We start from the raw sequence: 22,246 nt of genomic DNA, 5'->3' as shown, positions 1-22,246 counted from the left end.
GCAGGCGCCCAAGCACTTGGGCCATCCTCCACTGCCTTCCCGGGCCATAGCAGAGAGCTGGACTGGAAGAGGAGCAGCCAGGACCAGAACCCGGCACCCATATGGGATGCCGGCACCGCAGGCGGAGGATTAGCCGGCACCGGCCCCCAGAGAAAATTCTTAAGAAACGGCTGGAGGAAAAAAAAATACATATTACATAAGGGAAACTAGGTATGCCAGAAAACAATGGAAAATGTTTAAGTTTTTGGGAGAAAAACACTGAATCTAGAACTCTACATTTCCTTCAAAATGAAGGCAAAATAAAGACTTTCAGTGAAACAAAAGCTCTGAGAATTTGTCAACAGCACCTAGGGCCCATGAAATAATTTGCAGGTCCAAGACAAACTGAAAACAGTGTTCAAAAGGTAAGAAAAGCAGCTTTAACATAAAGCCTTTTCCTCTCTTTTGCAGATTCTTTCAACTGGCTGTAATGTTGCATTTAAGTTAAAAAAATGTATTGCCATAAATTTTACCAATCATTTTGACATTAAACAATGTTCATTTAAAATGAAAGCATCAGCATGTAACTTGTATGCACAATTACCGAAGGTAAACAATTGCTATTTGACTTGTTCCAACGGGTATCTAGAGCTGGCCAGCAGAGACAAACGCAAGTCAGCATTAGGATGGTTAGAAGAAGGAGGAAGACAAGCCCCTCCCAGGCATGGAGTCAGACAAGAGAAAGTTCTCAGGCCTGACAATAATTGTGGGGTGAGTGTAGATCCTCATTAGAATTTGGGACCTCAACCCTGCGATATGGGGCATGTACTTAGGTCTAATAGCTACCTTAATCTCCCTTCTGTCAGTCATCAAAGTAATATCCCATGATCTGGCTAGGGCAGGACCTGGAAAGTTCAGTCATATGTTTCCCCATCCCATAGGTCTGTTGCTGCAATCCATGATAGACAGATGACCCCCAAAGATCTTTAAACCTCTACCCAGAACACACTTGGGACCTAGATCAGATACAGGCAATAAGACTGCCTCTGCAAAGGCAGGGCCTTTACTAGCTGCCCACCAGACACACATGATGTTGCCAGCTGGGGGCCAGACAGCCATTGTCAAGCCCTGCTCCAAGACCCCATGGGCATGTACACCCAACCTCAACCCTCACATGCCCAGACCTCTTAGGGACAGCAGTGGTTGCAGGGGGTTTGGAGGAACCAGGCAGGGCCAGGAGTACTAGGGGACTAGAGACAGAGTATCGAGAACCCATCACTGGGAGGTAGGCAGGAGGCTAGATCATGTGTGAATGGAGGTTTCAAGCCTCTGGTGCACATTCCATTGCCCCATCAGGCCTCATTTTTTTTAAAAGATTTATTTATTTGAAAGACCGAGTTACAGAGAGAGGTAGAGACAGAGAGAGAGGTCTTAGATCCGATGGTTCACTCCTAGATGGCCGCAACAGCCAGAGCTGCTCCGATCTGAAGCCAGAAGCCAGGAGCCAGGAGCTTCTTCTGGGTCTCCCACGTGGGTGCAGGGGCCCAAGCACTTGAGCCATCTTCTACTGCTTTCCCAGGCCACAGCAGAGAGCTGGATTGGAAGTGGAGCAGCTGGGACTAGAACCAGCACCCATATGGGATGCTGGCGTTTCAGGCCAGGACTTTAAGCCGCTGCACCACAGCGCTGGCCCCAGGTCTCATTTATAAAACACAATTTCAAACATAAAATTATTAGGAATTTCAAGATAGCTACCACAGAACATAAAACCCCACAGCGCCCCTTTGAATGTAGGGTCCCATGTAACTGGGTCATATGCCAAGAAAATGATTCTGTTTACACCATATGAAATGTTAAAGAAAGTTCTTTGGGGCTGTGCTGTGGCGCAGCTGGTTAACGCCCTGTCCTGAGGCGCCGGCATACCATTTGGGCACCGGTTTTAGTCTTGGCTGCTCCTCTTCTGATGCAGCTCTCTGCTATGGCCTGGGAAAACAGTGGAAGATGGCCCAAGTTGTTGGGCCCCTGCACCCTTGTGGGAGAACCGGAAGAAGCTCCTAGCTCTTGGCTTCGGATCAGCACAGCTGATCAGCACAGTTGTGGCCATCTGGAGAGTGAACCAGCAGATGGAAGACCTCTCTCTCTGTCTCTACTTCTCTCTGTAACTGGCTTTCAAATAAATAAAATAAATCTTTAAAAAATTTTATTTATTTGAAAGCCAGAGCAACAGATAGAGAAGTAGAGACAGAAAGAGAAATCTTCTATCTACTAGTTCACTCCCCCTAAATGGCTGAAATGGCTGGGGCTGGGCAGGGCTGAAGCCAGGAGCCAAGAGCTTCATCCAGGTCTCCCATGTGGCTGCAGGGGTCCAAGCACTTGGGGCATCTTCTGCTTTCCCAGGCACATTAGTAGGAAGCTGGATCTGAAATAAAGCATCTGTGACTTGAACCAGTGCCCATATGGAATGCTGGCGTGGCAGGCAGCGGCTTAACCTGCTATACCTCGATGTCAGTCCCAGATACCTTCCGTAGTCAAAATGAGCTGAGGTTGGGTAACAAATCTTATTACATGGAATTCATCTGGAATTAGTCAAACCTCTAACTTTCCAAATTGCTGCTTTTTAAATCTTGACAATAGTTGAGCTGGAAATAACATGGCTGCAATTTCAGATATTTTTGGTTCACCTTATTCAATTCAGGCAGAGCATCATTGCACAAATCTGTGGGACTAGGCAATCTCCAACTCCACCCCCACTGCCCTTCTGCAATGCTGCTTTCTTAGCAAAAACTGAGAGGAGGCGGACACGGTAGATAATTCCTGGGCCAACTGGTTTGTTTTTGTATTTGGGATTCTTCCAGATTCTAATCTGTATTCTAATTCCCACAATTCACACTGCTAGGGAAGGCTTGACTGATTTCCATTTCCCTTGACTTATCACCATCTATGGTGAGGGCTACTTTTATCCAGGCCAAGTGCTGGCTTCAAGGTATAAAAACTGCTTTGATGGCCGGCGCCACAGCTCACTAGGCTAATCCTCCGCCTTGCGGCGCCGGCACACCGGGTTCTAGTCCCGGTCGGGGCGCCGGATTCTGTCCCGGTTGCCCCTCTTCCAAGCCAGCTCTCTGCTGTGGCCAGGGAGTGCAGTGGAGGATGGCCCAAGTGCTTGGGCCCTGCACCCACATGGGAGACCAGAATAAGTACCTGGCTGCTGCCATCGGATCAGCGCAGTGCGCCACCTGCAGTGTGCTGGCTGCAGTGGGCTGGCCGCGGCGGCCATTGGAGGGTGAACCAACGGCAAAGGAAGACCTTTCTCTCTGTCTCTCTCCCTCTCTCACTGTCCACTCTGCCTGTCAAAACACACACACACACACACACACACACACACACACACACACACAAAAACTGCTTTGAATCTCTACTCACATAAGAAGGGCTCACTTCACTTTGTAATTCGGTTTATCAGTTTCTTTGTGTCCATTGATATTCACTAGCCCTAGGAAAATATATGACTTTTCTTTCTTTTCCTTTCCCTTCTTTCTTTTCTTCCTTCCCTCTTTGCTTATTTCCTTCCTTCTTTCTTTGAAGGCAGAGACAATTGGAGATCTTCCACCTCCTGGTTCACTCCTCAAATGCCTGCAACAGCCAGGCCAAAACCAGGAGTTAGGAATTAGGAACTCAAGCCAAGTCTCCAATGTAGTGGCAAGGATCCAAAAACCTGAATCATCACTTGCTGCCTCCTAGGGTGTGTATTAGCAGGAAGCTGGATGAGAAACAGAGGCAGGACTAGAAGCAGGCACTTAGATATGGGATGTGGGCATCCCAAGTGGCATCTTAACCCCTGCACTGCATGCCCACCTCATTGTAAGTTATTTAAATAGTGTATGTGTATGGCTGTCAGTACACAGTCTTGCCAAATTTAACCTCCTGAATGTCTGTCTCACTCTTAATTTCTAACCTCATTACAATTACCTTAATTTATGCTTTTACCATTCTTCTGCTAGCACTACTATACATACCCTCTTTTGTGGTCTACCTTCCTCCAATTGCAATCCTATGCCAATATCATTGCCACAGTGCTATTCCCAAAACTTAGATATGATCAGGTCACAAACCAGTAAAAACTCTTTAGGAAAGCTCCATTATTTACCAAAGTGGTTAGCAAAACACACTGCCAAGGAACAATGGACTTTCAAGAACTAGAGCAAGGGTCTGCTATCAAAATTGAGTAATACTCCCCCTTACCAGTTTGCAATTACATTGGTGGACATAAACTCCTCTATATAGTCACCACTCTGCATCTGTGAAGTCAAACAACCACAGATTACAAATACTCAGGGCTGGCCGGCACCGCAGTTCAATAAGCTAATCCTCTGCCTGTGGCTCGGGCACCCCGGGGTTCTAGTCTTGGTCGGGGCGCCGGAGTCTGTCCCGGTTGTCCCTCTTCCAGTCCAGCTCTCTGCTGTGGCCCAGGAGTGCAGTGGAGGATGGCCCAAGTGCTTGGGCCCTGCACCCACATGGGAGACCAGGAGAAGCACCTGGCTCTGGGCTTCGGATCAGCACAGTGCACTGGCCGCAGCTGGTATTGGAGGGTGAACCAACGGCAAAGGAAGACCTTTCTCTGTCTCTCTCTCACTGTCCACTCTGCCTGTCAAAAAAAAATAAAAAATAAATACTCAGGGCTGGCGCTGCGGTGTAGCGGGTTAAGCTGCTGCCTGCAGTGCTGGCATCCCACATAAGCGCAGTTTTGAGTCCTGACAGCTCCACTTCTGATCTAGCTCCCTGCTAGTGTGCCTGGAAAGCAGAGGAAGATGGCTCAAGTGCTTGAGCCCCTGCACCCACGTGGGAGACCAAGAAGAAACTCTTAGCTCCTGGCTTTGGATCAGTCCAGCTGTGGCCATTTGTGGAGTGAACCAGCAGATGGAAGAGCTCTCTCTCTTTCTCTGTCTCTCCCTCTCTCTCTAACTCTGCCCCTCAAATAAATATTTAAAAAAATACTCAGAAAAAAATTGTGTCCATACTGAACATGTCATTATTCCCTAAACAATAATTACTTACATTGCATTTTCACTGTATTAGATAATCTAGAGATGATTTAGAAATACACAGAGGGCCAGGTATTTGGCTCAGTGGTTAAACAGCCATTTGGGACATTTTTTCCTCCACAAATTAATCTTAAACATTTGATCCTTGCTACTATCTATTATACATATCAATACCAACATAACAATAAAAAATATACAGCCAATATACATTACTGAAAAAAGTTGGGAAAAGCTAACCAAGCAGTTTTAAAGCTTTTTAAAAAAAGTTGTAAGTACACCTATACACAACTGTGTTTTTAAAAATTATTTATTTATTTATTTGAGAGGTAGTGGGGGAGAGAGAGAGAGAGAGAGAGACAGTTCCCCTATCTGCTGCTTCACTCTTCAAATCCAAGAACCCAATCCAGGTCTCTCATGTGGGTAGCAAGGGTTCAACTATCTGGGTCACCACCTGGGTGTGCATTAGCAGGAAGTGGGAATCAAGAGCAGAGCTGGAACTCAAGCCCAAGTACTCTGATAAAGGATGTGAATGTCTCAAACTGGCAACTTAGCTGCTAAGTCAAACATCCACCCCCACACCTGTGTTTGTATGGTACATACACAAAATACGGACACACAAAATATTTTTGCTCATATATAGCCTCTGGCTTAAATGATAAAATATTTTAATATTTCATGATGTACTGAGATGAAGTCCATATTCCTTAATACAAGATCTTTCACTTTTTTTTTTTTTTTAATTTTTGACAGGCAGAGTGGACAGTGAGAGAGAGAGACAGAGAGAGAAAGGTCTTCCTTTGCCGTTGGTTCACCCTCCAATGGCCGCCGCTGCAGCCGGCGCACCGCGCTGATCCGATGGCAGGAGCCAGGATCCAGGTGCTTTTCCTGGTCTCCCATGGGGTGCAGGGCCCAAGCACCTGGGCCATCCTCCACTGCACTCCCTGGCCATAGCAGAGAGCTGGCCTGGAAGAGGGGCAACCGGGACAGAATCCGGCGCCCCAACCGGGACTAGAACCCGGTGTGCCGGCGCCGCAAGGTGGAGGATTAGCCTATTGAGCCACGGCGCCGGCCCTAGATCTTTCACTTTCTGATTCTAGCTTTAACTCCTACCACTTGCCTTGCTCACTTGTTAAATATATTCCAATAACACCAAATAATTTGCAACTACTAGCAGATCAAGGCTAGAATGCTGGAGTAATACAGAGTTAAAATACTACCAGATTTGCTTCTTGGCTACATACCTTTGTCAAGTTACTTAACCCTTTTCAGGTTAAGTATGGTCACAATGATTATAGCATAGATAATACTATGCATTTTACATGAGACAAGCATAAACTACTCAATTTAGTAACTCATCTAATCCTTAAAATAACTCAATGAGTTCAATACTACTGTTAGCCTCATCATACAATGAAGAAATGAGGCACTTGGTACCACCGTTGTGGCACAATGGGTTCTGTGGCCTGCAACACCAACCTCCCATCAGGGAGTATTGGTTAAGTCTCAGCTGCTGTGCTTCTGATCCATCTTCCTGCTACTGTGCCTGGGAAAAGTAGTAGAATCTGGTCCAAGTGCTTGGGCCCCTGCCCGCTTGTGGAAGACCTAGATGGAGTTCCAGGCTCCTGGCTTCTGCCTGGCCCAGCCCCAGCCATTGCAGTCATTTGGGGAGTGAACAAGCAGATGAAAGATCACTGTCTCTCCCTCTATGTCTGTAACTCTGCCTTTCAAATAAATGAAATAAGTCTTAACACCAGTGGCACCGGCATCCCATACAGGTGCTGGTTCGAGTCCCAACTACTCCACTTCTCATCCAGCTCTCTGCTAATGGTCTGGGAAAGGAGTGGAAGATAGCTCAAGTGCTCGGGCTGTTGCACCCATGTGGGAGACCTGGAGGAAACTCCTGGCTCCTGGCTTTGGATCAGCCTGGCTCTGACTTGTCATCTGGGGAGTGAACCAGTGGATAGAAGACCTCACTCTCTTTGTCTCTCCCTCTCTCCATCTGTAACTCTGCCTCTCAAAGAAATAAGTCTTCAAAAAATTTCTATTAAGTATATTCATATTAAAATATGAATATATTAATTTATAATTCATCTGGATAATTTTTTAATAAAGCCCACAGGAATAAACCTTGCATAAAATTCTTCACTGATTTTAACTGTCAATATTTTAATACACATGATAAAAGATTGAACCAATAGAGAAAAAAGTAAATGTGAAACTAGCTTCTACTTTTTAAATTTTTATCATCTTACTTGCTCCTTGAATAACAAATCTTCAAAGCAGCAGATACAGGATATCAGCCTTTTATCTCCTCCTATCAGAGGAAACAGACTTTTAAGTCACTAAAATGGTTCCCAAAATAGCAAAGAAACTTTTTAAAAAATCATACTACTACTCATAATACACAGCATAAATTTCTCAGGCCATTATTGTGCCTAACTGCAAAGCAAGAATTAAGAGAGATTCCCTAGCTGGCATGGTGGTGTAGCAGGTAAAGCCGCCGCCTGCAATGTGCCTGGCTGCTCCACTTCCGATCCAGCTTCCTGCTAAAAGCCTGGGAAAGCAGCAGAAGATGGCCCACGCCCTTGGGACCCTGCACCCACATGGGAGACCTGAAAGAAGCTCCTGGCTTCAGCTTGGTCCAGCCTTGACCATTGGGGTCATCTGGGGAGCAAACCAGTGAACAGAAGATCTCTGTAACTCTTTCAAATAAATAAATCTTTTTTTTTTTTTTTTAGAAAAATGATTCCTCAAAAATTTATTTTTTTCAAAGCTCTATCCAGTCTGTTGAGACATTTGTTATGGAACTTTCTGACATTTTTAATTTATAAAATTTCTTTTCTTTTCTTTTTTTATTCGAAAGGCAAAGAGACAGAGATCTTCCATCCACTGGTTTGCTTCCCAAATGCCCACAAAAGCCAGGGGTGGGTCAGGCTGAAGCCAGGAGCCTACAACTCATACTGGATTTCTTGCATGGGTGGCAGGAACCCAAGTACTTGAATAATCATCTCTACCTCCCAGGGTGCACACTAGTGGGAAGCTGGATGGGAAGCGGTGTAGCCAAGACTCAATCCAGGCACTCTAATATGGGATGTGGGAGCCCCAAATACTGACTTAATTGCTGTGCCAAATGCCTGCCTCAAGGTTTTTTAAATGAAAGAATTAAACATTGATAGTTGATATAAATACATGTCATATTCTGAATTTTGAAGCATAAATCTAAGACTAAAAACAATGTTAACTTTGTGTTACATGGTTAATTATCCATATTGTTTATAAAACCATCAAAATGACAGTTCCTCTTCTTTGCTGTTCACTGATTCTAACACATACCACTGGAGGCCTTATTTACCACAGTCAAGTGATCCTGGGAGTTAGCCCCATTAACTCATACAATGGTGATTCCTGTTGGCTTTACCTTCAAAACGTACCTCTAACTCTGACCACTTACCTTCTTCACTGTTAACACCTAATCCAGGTCATCATCATTTTCCTTCTGATTTTCCATTTCTATTCCATTTTCATCTTCCCTGCTCTTCCTATCTAAAATAAGATTCCTTTCCCCATGGTTCTCCATGCCTTTACTTTGCTGTATATTCTCCATTTATCTGACATTTTATTATTTTAATTGATAGGATAGAAACAGGATTCACAAAATCATGCCCCTCCTGATCTGACCTGACCTGTTTCTATCTCCCATTTGTGCAACCCATCTCCCACTCCCTGGCAGCTCTACCTCGCTTCAAACCCATCTGCATCAAGAAGTGTCTTCACCCTCATCACAAAACACTCTGCGCTGCCCATGCACATGCTCAGAGTTCCCCATGTAACTGGTATGTGACAGCAACACTGCCAAATGGAGCATGTCATGTTTAAGAGGTACACAGCCCCTGGGCAGAACACCAGGTGGGGTGCCAATCGAAATGCCATGTTCCAAAGAGCCAGAACAACCAGGCCAGGTGCAGATCCAAGCGTTGTGTGCCACGGGTGTACCACCATACCTCCCCACCCCACCTGATTAAAAACCCCTCCAGTGCTGTGGCACAGTAGGTTAATCCTCTGCGGGCAGCGCCAGCATCCCATATGGGCACTGGTTCTAGTCCCGGCTCCTCCTCTTCTGAGCCAGCTCTCTGCTATGGCCTGGGAAAGCAGCAGAAGACGGCCCAAGCACTTGGACCCCTGCATCCACATGGGAAACCCAGAAGTTGTTACTGGCTCCTGGCTCCTAGCTTCCGATCATAGCTGCCACTTGGGGAGTGAACCAGCAGATGGAAGACCTTTTTCTCTGTCTCTCCTTCTCACTGTCTGTAACTCTACCTTTCAAATAAATAAAATCTTTAAAAAAAAAAAAAACACTCAAAAGAAAAAAAAAAAAAAAAACCTGCCCAGCTCCTGCTGTGCTAGAGCACAAGCCCCCAGTAAACCTTGTTTAGGTTGCACATTGGCCTCTTTATCAGTTTGCATTGCAAGGAAGTCAAAGTATTTTGTGTCTGCATCACAGTTATTTGTTCATCTTCTTACTGCCTCTCTGCCCCGTTGGAATTTTCACTATTGCATCCCTAGCACCTAGAAGAGTATGCACCATTCAGTAACCCTGAACAAGTGTCTGTTGAATTAATGATGAACTCCTACGGGGCTGGTACTGCTCCACTTCCAATCCAGCTCCTTCCTTATGTGCCTGGGAAAGCAGCAGAGGACTGCCCAAGTGTTTGGGCCCCTGCCACCCATGTGGGAGACCCGGAAGAAGTCTCTGGCTCCCAGTTTTGGCCTGGCCCAGCCTTGGTCATTGTGGCCATTTGGGGAGTGAACCAGAAGAGGGAAGATTTTCTTTCTTTCTCTCTCTCTCTCTCTCTCTCTCTCTCCTTTCTGCAATCCTGCCTTTCAAAATAAATAAAGAAATCTTAAAAAAAAAAAAAAAGAAAGAAATCCTAAGTATAGGAATGTTTAAAGAAGAAAGTGGGTTTATGAAAAATTTGCAATGTCTATTACTTTACAGGTCTCTAACGACTTGAAGTTGTCCCATTTACAGAATAGGAAAGCATCTTACAATATTTTAAGGATAAAACACCAAAATAACTTATCTGAATGACAATTATCATCACAATAATAAGAATGTTTTTCAGGATTCACAGTTTGTCAGACATTATATGCATAATCTCCTTTAATCCTCACAGTCATTCTTTTTTTTTTTAACTTTTATTTAATGAATATAAATTTCCAAAGTACAGCTTATGGATTACAATGGCTTCCCCCCCACACAACTTCCCTCCCACCCGCAACCCTCCCCTTTCCCGCTCCCTCTCCCCTTCCATCCACATCAAGATTCATTTTCAATTCTCTTTATATACAGAAGATCAGTTTAGCATATATTAAGTAAAAATTTCACAGTTTGTACCCACATAGAAACACAAAGTGAAAAATACTGTTTGAGTACTAGTTATAGCATTAAATCACAATGTACAGCACATTGAGGACAGAGATCCTACATGAGGAGTAAGTGCACAGTGACTCCTGTTGTTGACTTAACAAATTGACACTCTTGTTTATGGCATCAGTAATCACCCTAGGCTCTTGTCATGAGTTGCCAAGGCTATGGAAGCCTTTTGAGTTCACCGACTCTGATCATATTTAGACAAGTTCGTAGTCAGAGTGGAAGTTCTCCCCTCCCTTCAGAGAAAGGTACCTCCTTCTTTGATGACCTGTTCTTTCCACACAGTCATTCTTAGAGGAAGAAATCTTCATTCACTACGTGAGGAAACTAAAGCTTAGCAAGGCAACGTGACCTTCTCAGGTCATACACATTACTCTAACTGGGAAAGCCAGAATTTAATAGGACATAATATACTACCCTCAGGATAGAAAAGGGCAATATCTAAGATAGGGTTCCGTAAACTTTGATCTCAAATCCTCTGAAGGAAAATTTGATTTCTATGTATTTGCTTATTTATAAATTATAGTATATACAACTATAAGAATATCAAATACAGAAAGCACATAAAACCTAAAAGTTTTAAATCCACGAGATGTTCTTAAAAATTACTGTCTTTTATTACTTTAAATTATTATGCTATATTTTTATTATGCTATGTTTGTAAGAGGAGGGTATAATAAATATTTCGCTCTCACTAAAATTTAATTACAAGTATGTGTAAGAGCAATGAGACTAAACAAAATGTTTTATTTTTCAAAGATTTAGTGCTAAATTCAATTTATTTCAATACTTGGTTCAAAGTGTGTTATAGGCTGACTTATGTCTCCTAAAAATTCCTATGTTAAAGTCCTGACCCCTAGTACTTTAGAACATGACTGGATTTGCAGATCAGATATTTAAAAAGATAATTAAGTTAAAAAGTTACCAGGGTGGGTCCTAATCCAATATGCCTAATGTCCTTAGAGAAAGGAGAAGAGGAGTTTTGTGGTATAGTGGGTTAAGCTGCTGCTTGCGACAGTGGCATTTCATTTTGGGCATGGGTTCTACTGCCAGCTGCTTTGCTTCCAATCCAGCTCTCTACTAATGTGTATGGGACGGTAGCAGATGGCCCAACTATCTGGGCCCCTGCCACCGACATGAGAAACCAGTGTGGAGTCCCAGGCTTCAGTCTGGTCTAGGATGGAATATTTCTTTTTCTCTCCAACACTCTCTCTCTCTCTGTCTTTCAAATAAATTTTGAAGAGAAAAGAAAAAAAGAGAGGAACTTTGGACATAGAAATAGGATGACCATGGAAAACACATGGAAGGATGGCCATGGGAAACACAGAGAGAAAACAGCCTTCTACAACCCAAAAGAAAGGCCTTAGAAGAAACGTACCATGCCAACACCTTGATCTCAAACTTCTATCCCCCAGAGTGGTGAAAACATCCATTTCTGCTGTTTAAGCCACCTAGTCTCTAATATTTTCCTATGGTAGCCCTAGCATACTAATACAAAGAGCCATAGAATTCAAGAAAGTTAACACACCAGACACATACAGCCGATGAGAGAAGACCTTCATTGAATGAATCAAAATATTCGTTTGGGGGTGAGTGTTAGGCATAGCAGTTAAGATGCCTGTGTCCCAAATCAAGAGTACCCGCTGAATACCAGCTCCTTTACTGATTCCAGCTTCCTAGTAGTGCAAACCCTGGGAGGTAACAGGTGATGGCTCAAGTAGTTGGGTTCCTGAGACTCACACGGAAGACCTGTACTGAGTTTCCTACTCACAACTTCTGCCCAGCCCAGGCCAGACCATTGCAGGCACTGGGGGAGTGAACCAGCAGATACACATTCTTTGTCTCTCTGCCTTTGTCTGCCTCTCAAATAAAAAACACTCACTTGTCAATTCTGTTCACCTTAAATTAAGCAAAAGTTTTTGTTGAAATTGGCTAGTAAATTCTCATCTTCCCCAATGTCCCTCAACTGTATTTGCAAACTAACTGGACAGTGCTATATTTCTACATTTTCTTCTTTTTTAAAAGATTTATTTATTATTTTAAAATAAAATAAATTTATTATTATTATTATTACAGAGAAAGAGAGAGGTAGAAGGAGATCTTCCATCCACTGGTTCACTCCCAAAATGGCTGCAATGGCTGGTGTGGGTAAGGCTGAAGCCAGGAGCCTGTAACTATATCTCCTTCTCCCACATGGGTTCAGGGGCCCAAGAACTCAGGCCATCTTCTGTGGCTTTCCTAGGCACATTAGCAGGGAACTGAATCAGCACTGGAACAGCCAAGACTGGAACTGGTATTCATATGGGATCCTGGTTTGCAAGCAGCAGCTTAACCCATTGTACCACAACACTGGCCCCACATTTCTACATTTTCAACAAACTGATTCAAACCTAAGTGTGTGGGCCGGCGCCATGGCTCACTTGGTTAATCCTCTGCCTGCGGCACCGGGTTCTAACCCAGGTTGCTTCTCTTCCAGTCCAGCTCTCTGCTGTGGCCCGGGAGGGCAGTGGAGGATGGCCCAAGTGTCTGGGCTCCTGCACCCGCATGGGAGACCAGGAAGAAGCACCTGGCTCCTGGCTTAGGATCAGTGCAGCGCCAGCCGTAGTGATCTTTTGGGGAGTGAACCAACGGAAGAAAGACCTTTCTCTTTGTCTCTCTCTCTCACTGTCTATAACTCTACCTGTCAAATAAAAAAAATTCTAACCCTCCCCCCCAAAAAAAAACTAAGTGTGCAAATGTGAGAACTTTATAGACGGCACATATCTTTGTTTTGGGCAATGAATACTTAACCAAATATCAAATTATCTTGGCAAATCATGGTTCTTAAGAAAACCAACTGTGATGTAGCAGATATTCAGGGCTCTGCTAAAGTAATCAAGTAGCCAAGAGGTATATGAATATAAAATGTAAATAACCCTTTCTTTGCTTACTTGGGAGAAGCAAGAATTGTTTTTTTTTTAAATTCTCTTTTTTTGAGACAGAGTCCTTCAATTTCCATCGACAGATGCTATGAAATTCCATAGTATCTACAGCCACATAAACATAAAATGGGAACAGAATTGATAACAAACTCATCTCACCAGCAAAATCCAACCTTGGCTTTGAACCAACTAGACAGCAATCTTCTCCTTGAGAGCTGCATTTACAATAAACTCTTATTTTTGCTTAATCAAGTACTCTTACCAAATTGTGTGTATATTTCTATTGTTTTGTGTTGCTATGTACTAATAATAATTGCAAAGAAACTTCCAGAAAAAAGTGTTTATCATTTGGAAACCTGTGTCAGAGCAAACCACTAAGCACAATGTGTTGGGGGTGGAGTGCTGCTGGGGTGGCTGGGAGACTCCCACTTCAGACGGAGTCCCAGGCTGCTCAGCCCTGTCATCCCTCAGGCTCCCATCCATAATTCAGCCCAAGACCCAAGGAGTCAAACCTGTTGCCACAGGCTCACTGCACCCATACTCACCAGCACAGAATAAAAATTTTTATTTTAAATTGATATGGGGTATGGGGTATAATGTGATGTTTTCATATATTTACACATTGTGCTAAAATTATATTAAGCTAATTAACATATCCATTACTTCACATACTACTTTTTTTGTTTAAGATTTATCTATTTATTTGAAAGGCAGAGTTACAGAGAGACAGAGGCAGAGAGTGAGAAAGAGGTCTTCCATCAGCTGCTTCACTCCCCAGATGGTTGCAACGGCCCGAGCTGTGCCTATCCAAAGCCAGGAGGCAGGAGCTTCTTCCAGGTCTCCCACGTGAGTACAGGGGCCCAAGTGCTTGGGCCACCTTCTACTGCTTTCCCAGGCCATCCATAGCAGAGAGCTGGATCAGAAGTGGAGCAGCAGGGACTTGAATCAGTGCTCATATGGGATGACAGCACGGCAGGTGGCAGCTTTATCTGCTACACCACGGTGCCAGCCCCCATACTTACTATTTTTTAATAGTGAAAATATCTAAAATCTACCCTTAAAACAATTTTGAAATATACAAACCATTACTATGACTATGATCACCAGGATGCACAATAGATCTCAATCTTATTCCTTCTAACTGAAACTTTGGACCCTTTGGTCAACATCTCTTCCCAGGCATCACCTCTACTCCCAGCCTCTGTTGTGAAGTCCATATGTCTAACAAAGTCATTGACATATGGACAGCACTGATGCTTTCCCAAATGAGGGGAACCAGAGGCGCCTAGCAGTGAAGGGCAGAAAAGCTCTATAAGCAGGAGGAAAGAAGAATGCAATTGAAAACTGTTGCTCTCAGTTTAAGTATCAAAGACACTAGAAATCACAAAAGTAGCTGTGCTTCTGCTGCAACTGGACCTTAACCTAATGTTCCAGCCAGTAACTAGCATAGAGACAACCTCGGTATAGTTACTCAAACTGTACTATATCCAGAAATACACCAATTATAAGAGGCTATATGGAGCCATTGGGGAAATATGCTTTAAATAAAGTAGAAAAAGAACTAACTCCACAAACTAGTTTCCTATACCCATAAAGACAGCCAAGTTTTTTTTTTTTTTAATCAGTATTTACAGAAAAATTCCAGGGGCCAGCGCTGTGGCGCAGCTGGTTAACGCCCTGGCCTGAAGCGCTGGCATCTCATATGGGTGCCAGTTCTAGTCCTGGCTGCTCCTCTTCTGATCCAGCTCTCTGCTCTGGCCTAGGATAACAGCGGAGGATGGCCCAAGTCCTTGGGCCCCTGCACCCACGAGGGAGACCCAGAAGAAGCTCCTGCCTCCTGGCCTTCGGATCGGCGCAGCTCCGGCCGTTGCAGCCAATTGGGGAGTGAACCATCGGATGGAAGACCTCCTCTCTCTCTCTCTCTCTCTCTCTCTCTGTGTAACTCTGACTTTCAGAATAAATAAAAAAATTTTTTTTAAAAAAGAAAAGAAAAGAAAAATTCCAAATCCCTAAGAATGGGGCAGGGGTTTTGGCCTATTGGTTAAGCCACTGGTTAGGATGCCCGTGTCCCACATCAGAGAGTCTGGGTTTCCTTCCTGCCTCCAGCTCCTTACTCCAACTTCTTGCTAATGTATATCCTGGGAAGCAGTAGTGATGGCTCAAGTAATTGGGTCCCTGTCACCCATGCAGGAGTTTTGGATTGTATTCTCAGCTCTCCTCTTTCCCCTCTCCCCACCCCTGTGGGCACTGTGTCTCTGAGCTCAGTCAAATGAAAAAGAAAATTCCTAAGAATGTGAAAATAGGCTCCTTAGCCAGACACAGTGATTAGCATTTAAGAGATAATTCTGATTTCCACAGAGTTACTTTGGAGCCTACAGACCAAAATAGACTAGGAAATTAGATTCATAGGATCCCAGTGCTGTGCTAGTGAATTATCTGTTTCCTACATTAGGAGTATGGAGACCAAACTCCCAGCAACTCCTCCCTCATACTATATGTCTTCATTATAAACACAGGAATTTGGGGAAATGCATATTCCATTTTTAATGTTAGAGGTATAAAATTATTTCACTCATTGAAATATATGTATTTTAAATGCAGCAGAATAAAGACAAGCAATATCATCATTGTCCTGGCTATAGAGGATGAGAACAGTTTAATTTGTACAATGGGCACTCTGTCAAGATTACAAATGTCTAGCAGATCAACAGGATGAAAATCCACTGCCCAACTTTCTAACACTCTGTTGGTTTCTCAAGTCTTTTAGTTGGTTTCTAAGTCACCTCTTCCTGCTATTAGGTAATGTTTGTGAAAGGCAATGATTGTAAAATTAATTTGTGCAAACTAATGTTCTTTTATAATAGAACCTCTGCTATAACATATATGCTAATTAGTATACTAATCAAACCACATTCTTGAACTGAAACATAATAATGATAAAAGACTACTGGTGTTAACAAATAAACTAACGTTTTGCCAAATACTAGTATTCTAAAGATGTGCAACTGGATATACCTAAGGAAAAAAAATTCAGAGTCTTTTTTTTTTTTTTTTTTTTTGACAGGCAGAGTGGACAGTGAGAGAAAGACAGAGAGAAAAGGTCTTCCTTTACCGTTGGTTCACCCACCAATGCCAGCTGCGGCCGGTGCACTGCGCTGATCCGAAGCCAGGAGCAAGGTGCTTCTCCTGGTCTCCCATGTGGGTGCAGGGCCCAAGCACTTGGGCCATCCTCCACTGCACTCCCGGGCCACAGCAGAGAGCTGGACTGGAAGAGGGGCAACCAGGACAGAATCCGGCACCCCGACTGGGACTAGAACCCAGTGTGCCAGCGCCACAGACAGAGAATCAGCCCATTGAGTTACGGCGCTGGCCTAGAGTCTTTAAAAGAGAGAAAAATATATAATCTAGCGCCAAAGTTAAAAATATTTTTCACATAGTCTAATGATATAGTGTATTATCCACAGGCCTCTTCCATAAAGAAGGCTATCAGTTAACAGAATAGCACTTAAAGTCATTTTTTTAAAAAGATTTATTTATTTGAAAGAGTTGCACAGAGAAGGAGAGGCAGAGAGAGAGAGAGAGGTCTTCCATCCACTGGTTCACTCCCCAGATGGCCACAATGCCCGGAGCTGCATCAATTCGAAGCCAGGAGCCGGGAGCTTCTTCCAGGTCTCCCACACAGGTGCAGGGGCCCAAGGGCTTGGGCCTTCTTCTACTGTTTTCTCAGGCCATAGCAGAGAGCTGGATCAGAAGTGGAGCAGCTGGGACTAGAACCAGCGCCCATATGAGATACTGGCACTGCAGGTGGCGGCTTTACCTGCTATGCCACAGTGCCAGCCCCTTAAAGTCATTTGATAGCATGACTGGGTTCAAAGCTAATTTTGCTTTTTTTTTTCCTAATTGTTTATACAATCCCTCCCTTTTGACTTTTACTTATGTATTTATTTGAAGGGCAGAATTACAGAAAGAGAAGGAGAGATAGAGATATTCCACCCCCAGTTCACTCCCCAAATGACTCAACAGCCGGGCCTGGGCCAGGCCAAAGCCAGGAGCCAGGAGCTTCTTCCAGGTCTCCACATGGGTGGTAGAGGCCCAAGGACTTGGGCCATCTTCTGTTGTTTTCCCAGACACATTACCAGGGAGTTGGATCAGAAGTGGAGCAGCCAGGACTTGAACCAGCACCCATATGGGATGCTGGTGCTGCAGGCTATGGCTTAACCCGTTGTGTCAACACCAGCCCTAATTTTGTTCTTACAATATTTCTGATCAGCAGTGGAACCTAATTACTGTTCCAATATTTTTAGCAAATAAAATATAAACAGAGAAATCATGTAGGATCAGAAGAGATGTGTTTGTATGGTAATGTAATATTTTAAATGATATCATGAAATAATTATAGAGGTTGGCATTGTAGCACAGAGATTAAAGCTGCTGCCTGCAACGCTGGCCTCCCATATGGACGCCGGTTCAAGTCCTGGCTGCTCTACTTCTGATATAGTTCCCTGCTAATATGCCTGGGTAAGCAGTAGAAGATGGCTCAAGTACTTGAGCCCCTGCACCCATGTGGGAGACCCAGAAGAAGTTCCTGGCTCCTGGCTTCAGTCTGGCCCACCCCTGGTTGTTGTGGCCATTTGAGGAGTGAACCAATGGATGGAAGATCTCTCTCTCTCTCTCTCTCTTTCTCTCTCTCTCTTTCTGCCTCTTTCTCTCTCTGTAACTGTGCCTTTCAAATAAATAAAATAAATCTTTAAAAAAATTAATGAACAGAGTGGAAGTTGAAATAAAGATTGCTGAAGAGCTAAAACCATGGCTTGTTCATGACTGGGACTTAATTACCCAATTACAGACAAAAACAGCTCTTTTATCTTCCTGCCAAGAACAATGTGGATTCCATTCTGGAGGATTATGCAATTATCAGAAATCTCCTGGAAACACAGATAACTCAGAGTACACTGTTACTGAAGCCGTGGCAGGGATAAAAGAATACCTCAACATAACACTAGGCACTCAGCTGCTCTATGAATCTGAGACCCTGGGAAGCTGAAATCCTCGCAGATCACCCTGATGCCCCCTTATTCCAGGTGTCTGGAGTGCCACATCTATTGCATTGTTTGTGTGAACTGCAGCCATGTTGACCTATACACCTCTGCATGAGAAGAGCCTTACTTTATTACTGAATTATCGTCACAATTTCTTAAAGTACCTGGCAAAGAATTCCGCAACTGTGTTTAGTGCCAGTGATTATGAAGTGGCTCCTGCTGAGTACTACCGGAAAGCTGTGTGAGAGGCGTGCATATCACTCACTAAGGAGTGCATCTCTGGAAACACATTTTTGTTCTTAGTCCTTCTCTTGTCCAAACGATGTACTTTGAAGATGATTGTGTATAATAGAATTGATGTTTGTTTTCTGTTTGATTTTAAACCGAGAAAATAAAGGGGGTTGCGGCTCCTTTTTCTTTTCTTACTTTCTCATTTCAAAGTTTCCAGAGTATTCAGTGATGGACAACAGAGGGACATGCTGAAGAGTGTTTTATTGCCTAGTTCACAAAGCTGCTTTTGAATGCTGGTGCTCTATTCCTTTGACACCATGCACTTTTTTCTTTTTTTCAGGCAGAGTGGACAGTGACAGAGAGAGACAGAGAGAGAAAGGTCTTCCTTTGCCGTTGGTTCACCCTCCAATGGCCGCCGTGGCTGGTGCACTGCGCTGATCCGAAGCCAGGAGCCAGGTGCTTCTTCTGGTCTCCCATGCAGGTGCAGGGCCCAAGCACTTGGGCCATCTTCCACTGCCCTCCCGGGCCACAGCAGAGAGCTGGCCTGGAAGAGGGACAACCGGGACAGAATCCGGCACCCCGACTGGGACTAGAACCCAGTGTGCCGGCGCCGCAGGCAGAGGATAAGCCTATTGAGCCGTGGCGCCAGCCAACACCATGCACTTTCACAGTATGTGTTAATGCTGTGTGACAAGACGCTCTGATTGCTAGTGCCAAAGGTTCAATTCAGTGTTTATAACTGAACACACTCATCCATTTATGTTTTTTTTTCTTATGGTGCTTAAAGTAAAGAGCCCATCCTTGGCAAGTCATTCATGTTGTTCCTTAGGCATTTTGTCTTTGCTCAAATTGTTGAAGAATGGTGGCTTGTGTCATGGCTTTTGTATTTGTGTCTAATATATGTTTTAACACAATAGATGCAATGCACTGTGTAGCTACAGTTTTCTGGAAAAGTTGATCTTTCATGAATTGTTTTTCAGATCTCCAATAATTTTTTCCTTTAAATTAAAAAAAAAAAACAGCTGAGCTTAATTGGTTAATTCAGTTACCCTAGGGAACACAAGCCTAGTTCTGCTTTACAAGTTCATGCATACAACCACTAGGAGTTTATTGTCTGTGGCTAGACATAACAATAATATCAGCTAATATAACAGGATGTCAAATGCAACTTTCTGTCTTCTCTGTGTTTCAGCAGGGACTACAAAGTCCAAAATCAAAACAAGAGGAGCCAAATATCCCCACCTTCTAAGAGAAGTGCAAAGCTTCCCAGGTGGGATGGCCAACTGCCTCTGCAAGTATCCATTCGTTTACTGTTCTCAAGGCTATGTAGGAGAAGAATTGCAATTCATTCATTTGAGGATTACAAGGGACCTTCCTTAAAGAAACTAGATGGTGTGTATTTCCCTGCCTCCCATGGAGGCTGGGGGTGGGAGAGGCATAGTTCTTCCTATCTGCCTCAACCCCAAGGCTGGAACCTCGAGATAGCCACTAGAGTACAGGGGCAGGGAAGAACAAGGCACACCGGCACTGGTGTCTGACCTCTGCCTAGGCGATAAAAAGAGCTGGCTCGTAGCTCAATTTTAAAGACTGCCTAGGTACAATAGGCAAATGAAAAGTTTCAGCATAAGACGATTTACAAAATGCCACAATCTGGAAAGTTATATACTCGTTTAACTAACTTCAATAACATGACACTTTGAGAATATCAATAAAGCAACATTAGAAACTATCCATATAATTAAATCAAACACATCTTAATCTTTTGATCTGATTATCCTTTAAAAATCCCCTTTAAAATAGTAAAAAAAAAAAAAAAAAAACCTGTCACAAACTAGGACTTTTCAGTATTCAAACTGCTTCAAAATTGTTTTAACATAACCTAATTTTTTAACCTAATTTTTAAATCACAAATTTAAACTGGGCCAAGTTCTTCTTAGCAAGACACTGGAAAACAAAGGCAACAAGATATTACTTCCTAAAGTAAGTTCCAGAAACTGAATAGAAGTACTAAATAGAAGAATTAAATAGTTCTATTTAGTTCCAGAAACTAAATAGAAGCAATTTTTAAAAAATGTTTTAAAATGTTTTAAATTACTACTACTTCTGAAAAAGTTTAAAAACAAAGAAAGGGAAATATACCAGTAAATCTATCACCTCCATCATAATCACTGGTTTATTTTGGCATATTTCTACCCTGTGTTTTTTCATAAGCATACTTTTACATAGTGTCTGTGTAATTGTATACCACTTTTTTTACTCAGAGTTATATAAAAATATGCAATTTTCAAGGTTTTCCCATTACAGACATAACAGGCTCTCCTAAAAACAAACATTCACATCCATTGTACGTAATTTCCTACCTCATTCTAAAACTTAGAAGCTAGAAGACATATGTTTCCAAGTTTCCAAATCATATCCGCACTTGACAATATAAAAGTAAAAGTGCATTCACATAATCATACAGGTAAGGAGAGTAACGAGAGGATCCTTGTATTTGGTAACAGATTCTGATTCCAAAAGGACAGTGAGAACAGATAACAGTTCAAACCTAGGGAGAAAGTAAGTGAGGAAATGGACAAAGTATGAATACCTATATTTGAAAGTCAGTAAAAGGGATACTAAAAACAAAAGGGGCAGGCAACTTCAATGTAACATTCTTTTTTAAAGATTTATTTCTTATTTTCATTTGAAAGGCAGAGTTACAGAGAGAGAGCAGAGACAGAGTGATCTATATTGGGGGGAAAGCCTATATTTTTAAAAAACTGACAAAAAGCAGTAAGAAATATAATAACATAAGGAAAAGGGAGGGGAAGTTAAGTCTCAGTAGAAAGAGGGTTCGCACGGTTCGCATGGCAGTCTGAGAATGATAGCAGTTGATGTGTAAATAATGAAGACCATCACCGAGCCAGCAGAGCTTGCTAATACTGATGTATTCCGTACAATTCCAGACCATTCAGGAGCAAGGAGCACTAGGACCTTAACTACAAAAGACCTCCTCCTACTGCCTTGTTAGGGATTTTCCCTCTCTGTACCCACACCTGGAATAGCCCAACGTGACTGACAGCTGACCTTCCTGGGATGGTAGAAGTGAGTAATACTGCCATTTTGAGCGTGCTGTTCGAAAAATCCAACAGCACCTGTGCAGAACATTGAGCAAGGTGCATAAACCAAAGTACTGTGTATCAAGGGATGTCAGCCAGAACTGCAGACTGAGTGCAGACTGAAGCACTCTGTGCCAAGGAGAAAAGTCACACCTTCACAGTGCCATAAAAGTACCTGTTCCCTTGGAGCTCCCACTGGACCACCAGTCTTGTGCTACAATGTCTCCCATGTGTTTGAGCCCCCAGCAAAATAAACCTTGATTAGAGACTGGTGTTATGGCACTGCAGGTTAACTCACAGCTTGAGACATGGACTGGAGTACCAGTTTCCACTGATCAAGTTCCTCCTACTCCACTTCCAATCCAGTTAATGTACCTGGGAAAGCAGCAGATGATCCAAGTTCTTGGGCACCTGCCATCCATGTGGGATACCAGGATGAAGTTCCTGGTACTCAGCTTCAGCCTGTACCAGAAGCTGGCTGTTGTGGTGGTATGGGGAGTAAACC

General features: G+C 43.3%; 1 protein-coding gene and 1 pseudogene across 7 annotated transcripts in view; one reads left to right on the top strand and one right to left on the bottom strand.

The window, feature by feature from the left end:
• The window catches only part of DENND2C (DENN domain containing 2C), a 79,318-nt gene that overhangs the window by 41,541 nt on the left and 15,531 nt on the right, over positions 1–22,246 (bottom strand). The gene's annotated exons all lie outside the window — the stretch shown is intronic.
• LOC100352269 (mortality factor 4-like protein 1 pseudogene) lies at positions 18,002–18,804 on the top strand (annotated as a pseudogene).

The sequence above is a fragment of the Oryctolagus cuniculus genome, chromosome 7, assembly GCF_051225735.1.
Source record: "Oryctolagus cuniculus isolate XC-2025 breed Fujian yellow rabbit chromosome 7, ASM5122573v1, whole genome shotgun sequence".
In the NCBI taxonomy this organism is placed as follows: domain Eukaryota; kingdom Metazoa; phylum Chordata; class Mammalia; order Lagomorpha; family Leporidae; genus Oryctolagus; species Oryctolagus cuniculus.
The sequence above is the reverse complement of the archived record's forward strand: the minus strand, read 5'-3'. Positions and strand labels throughout refer to the sequence as shown.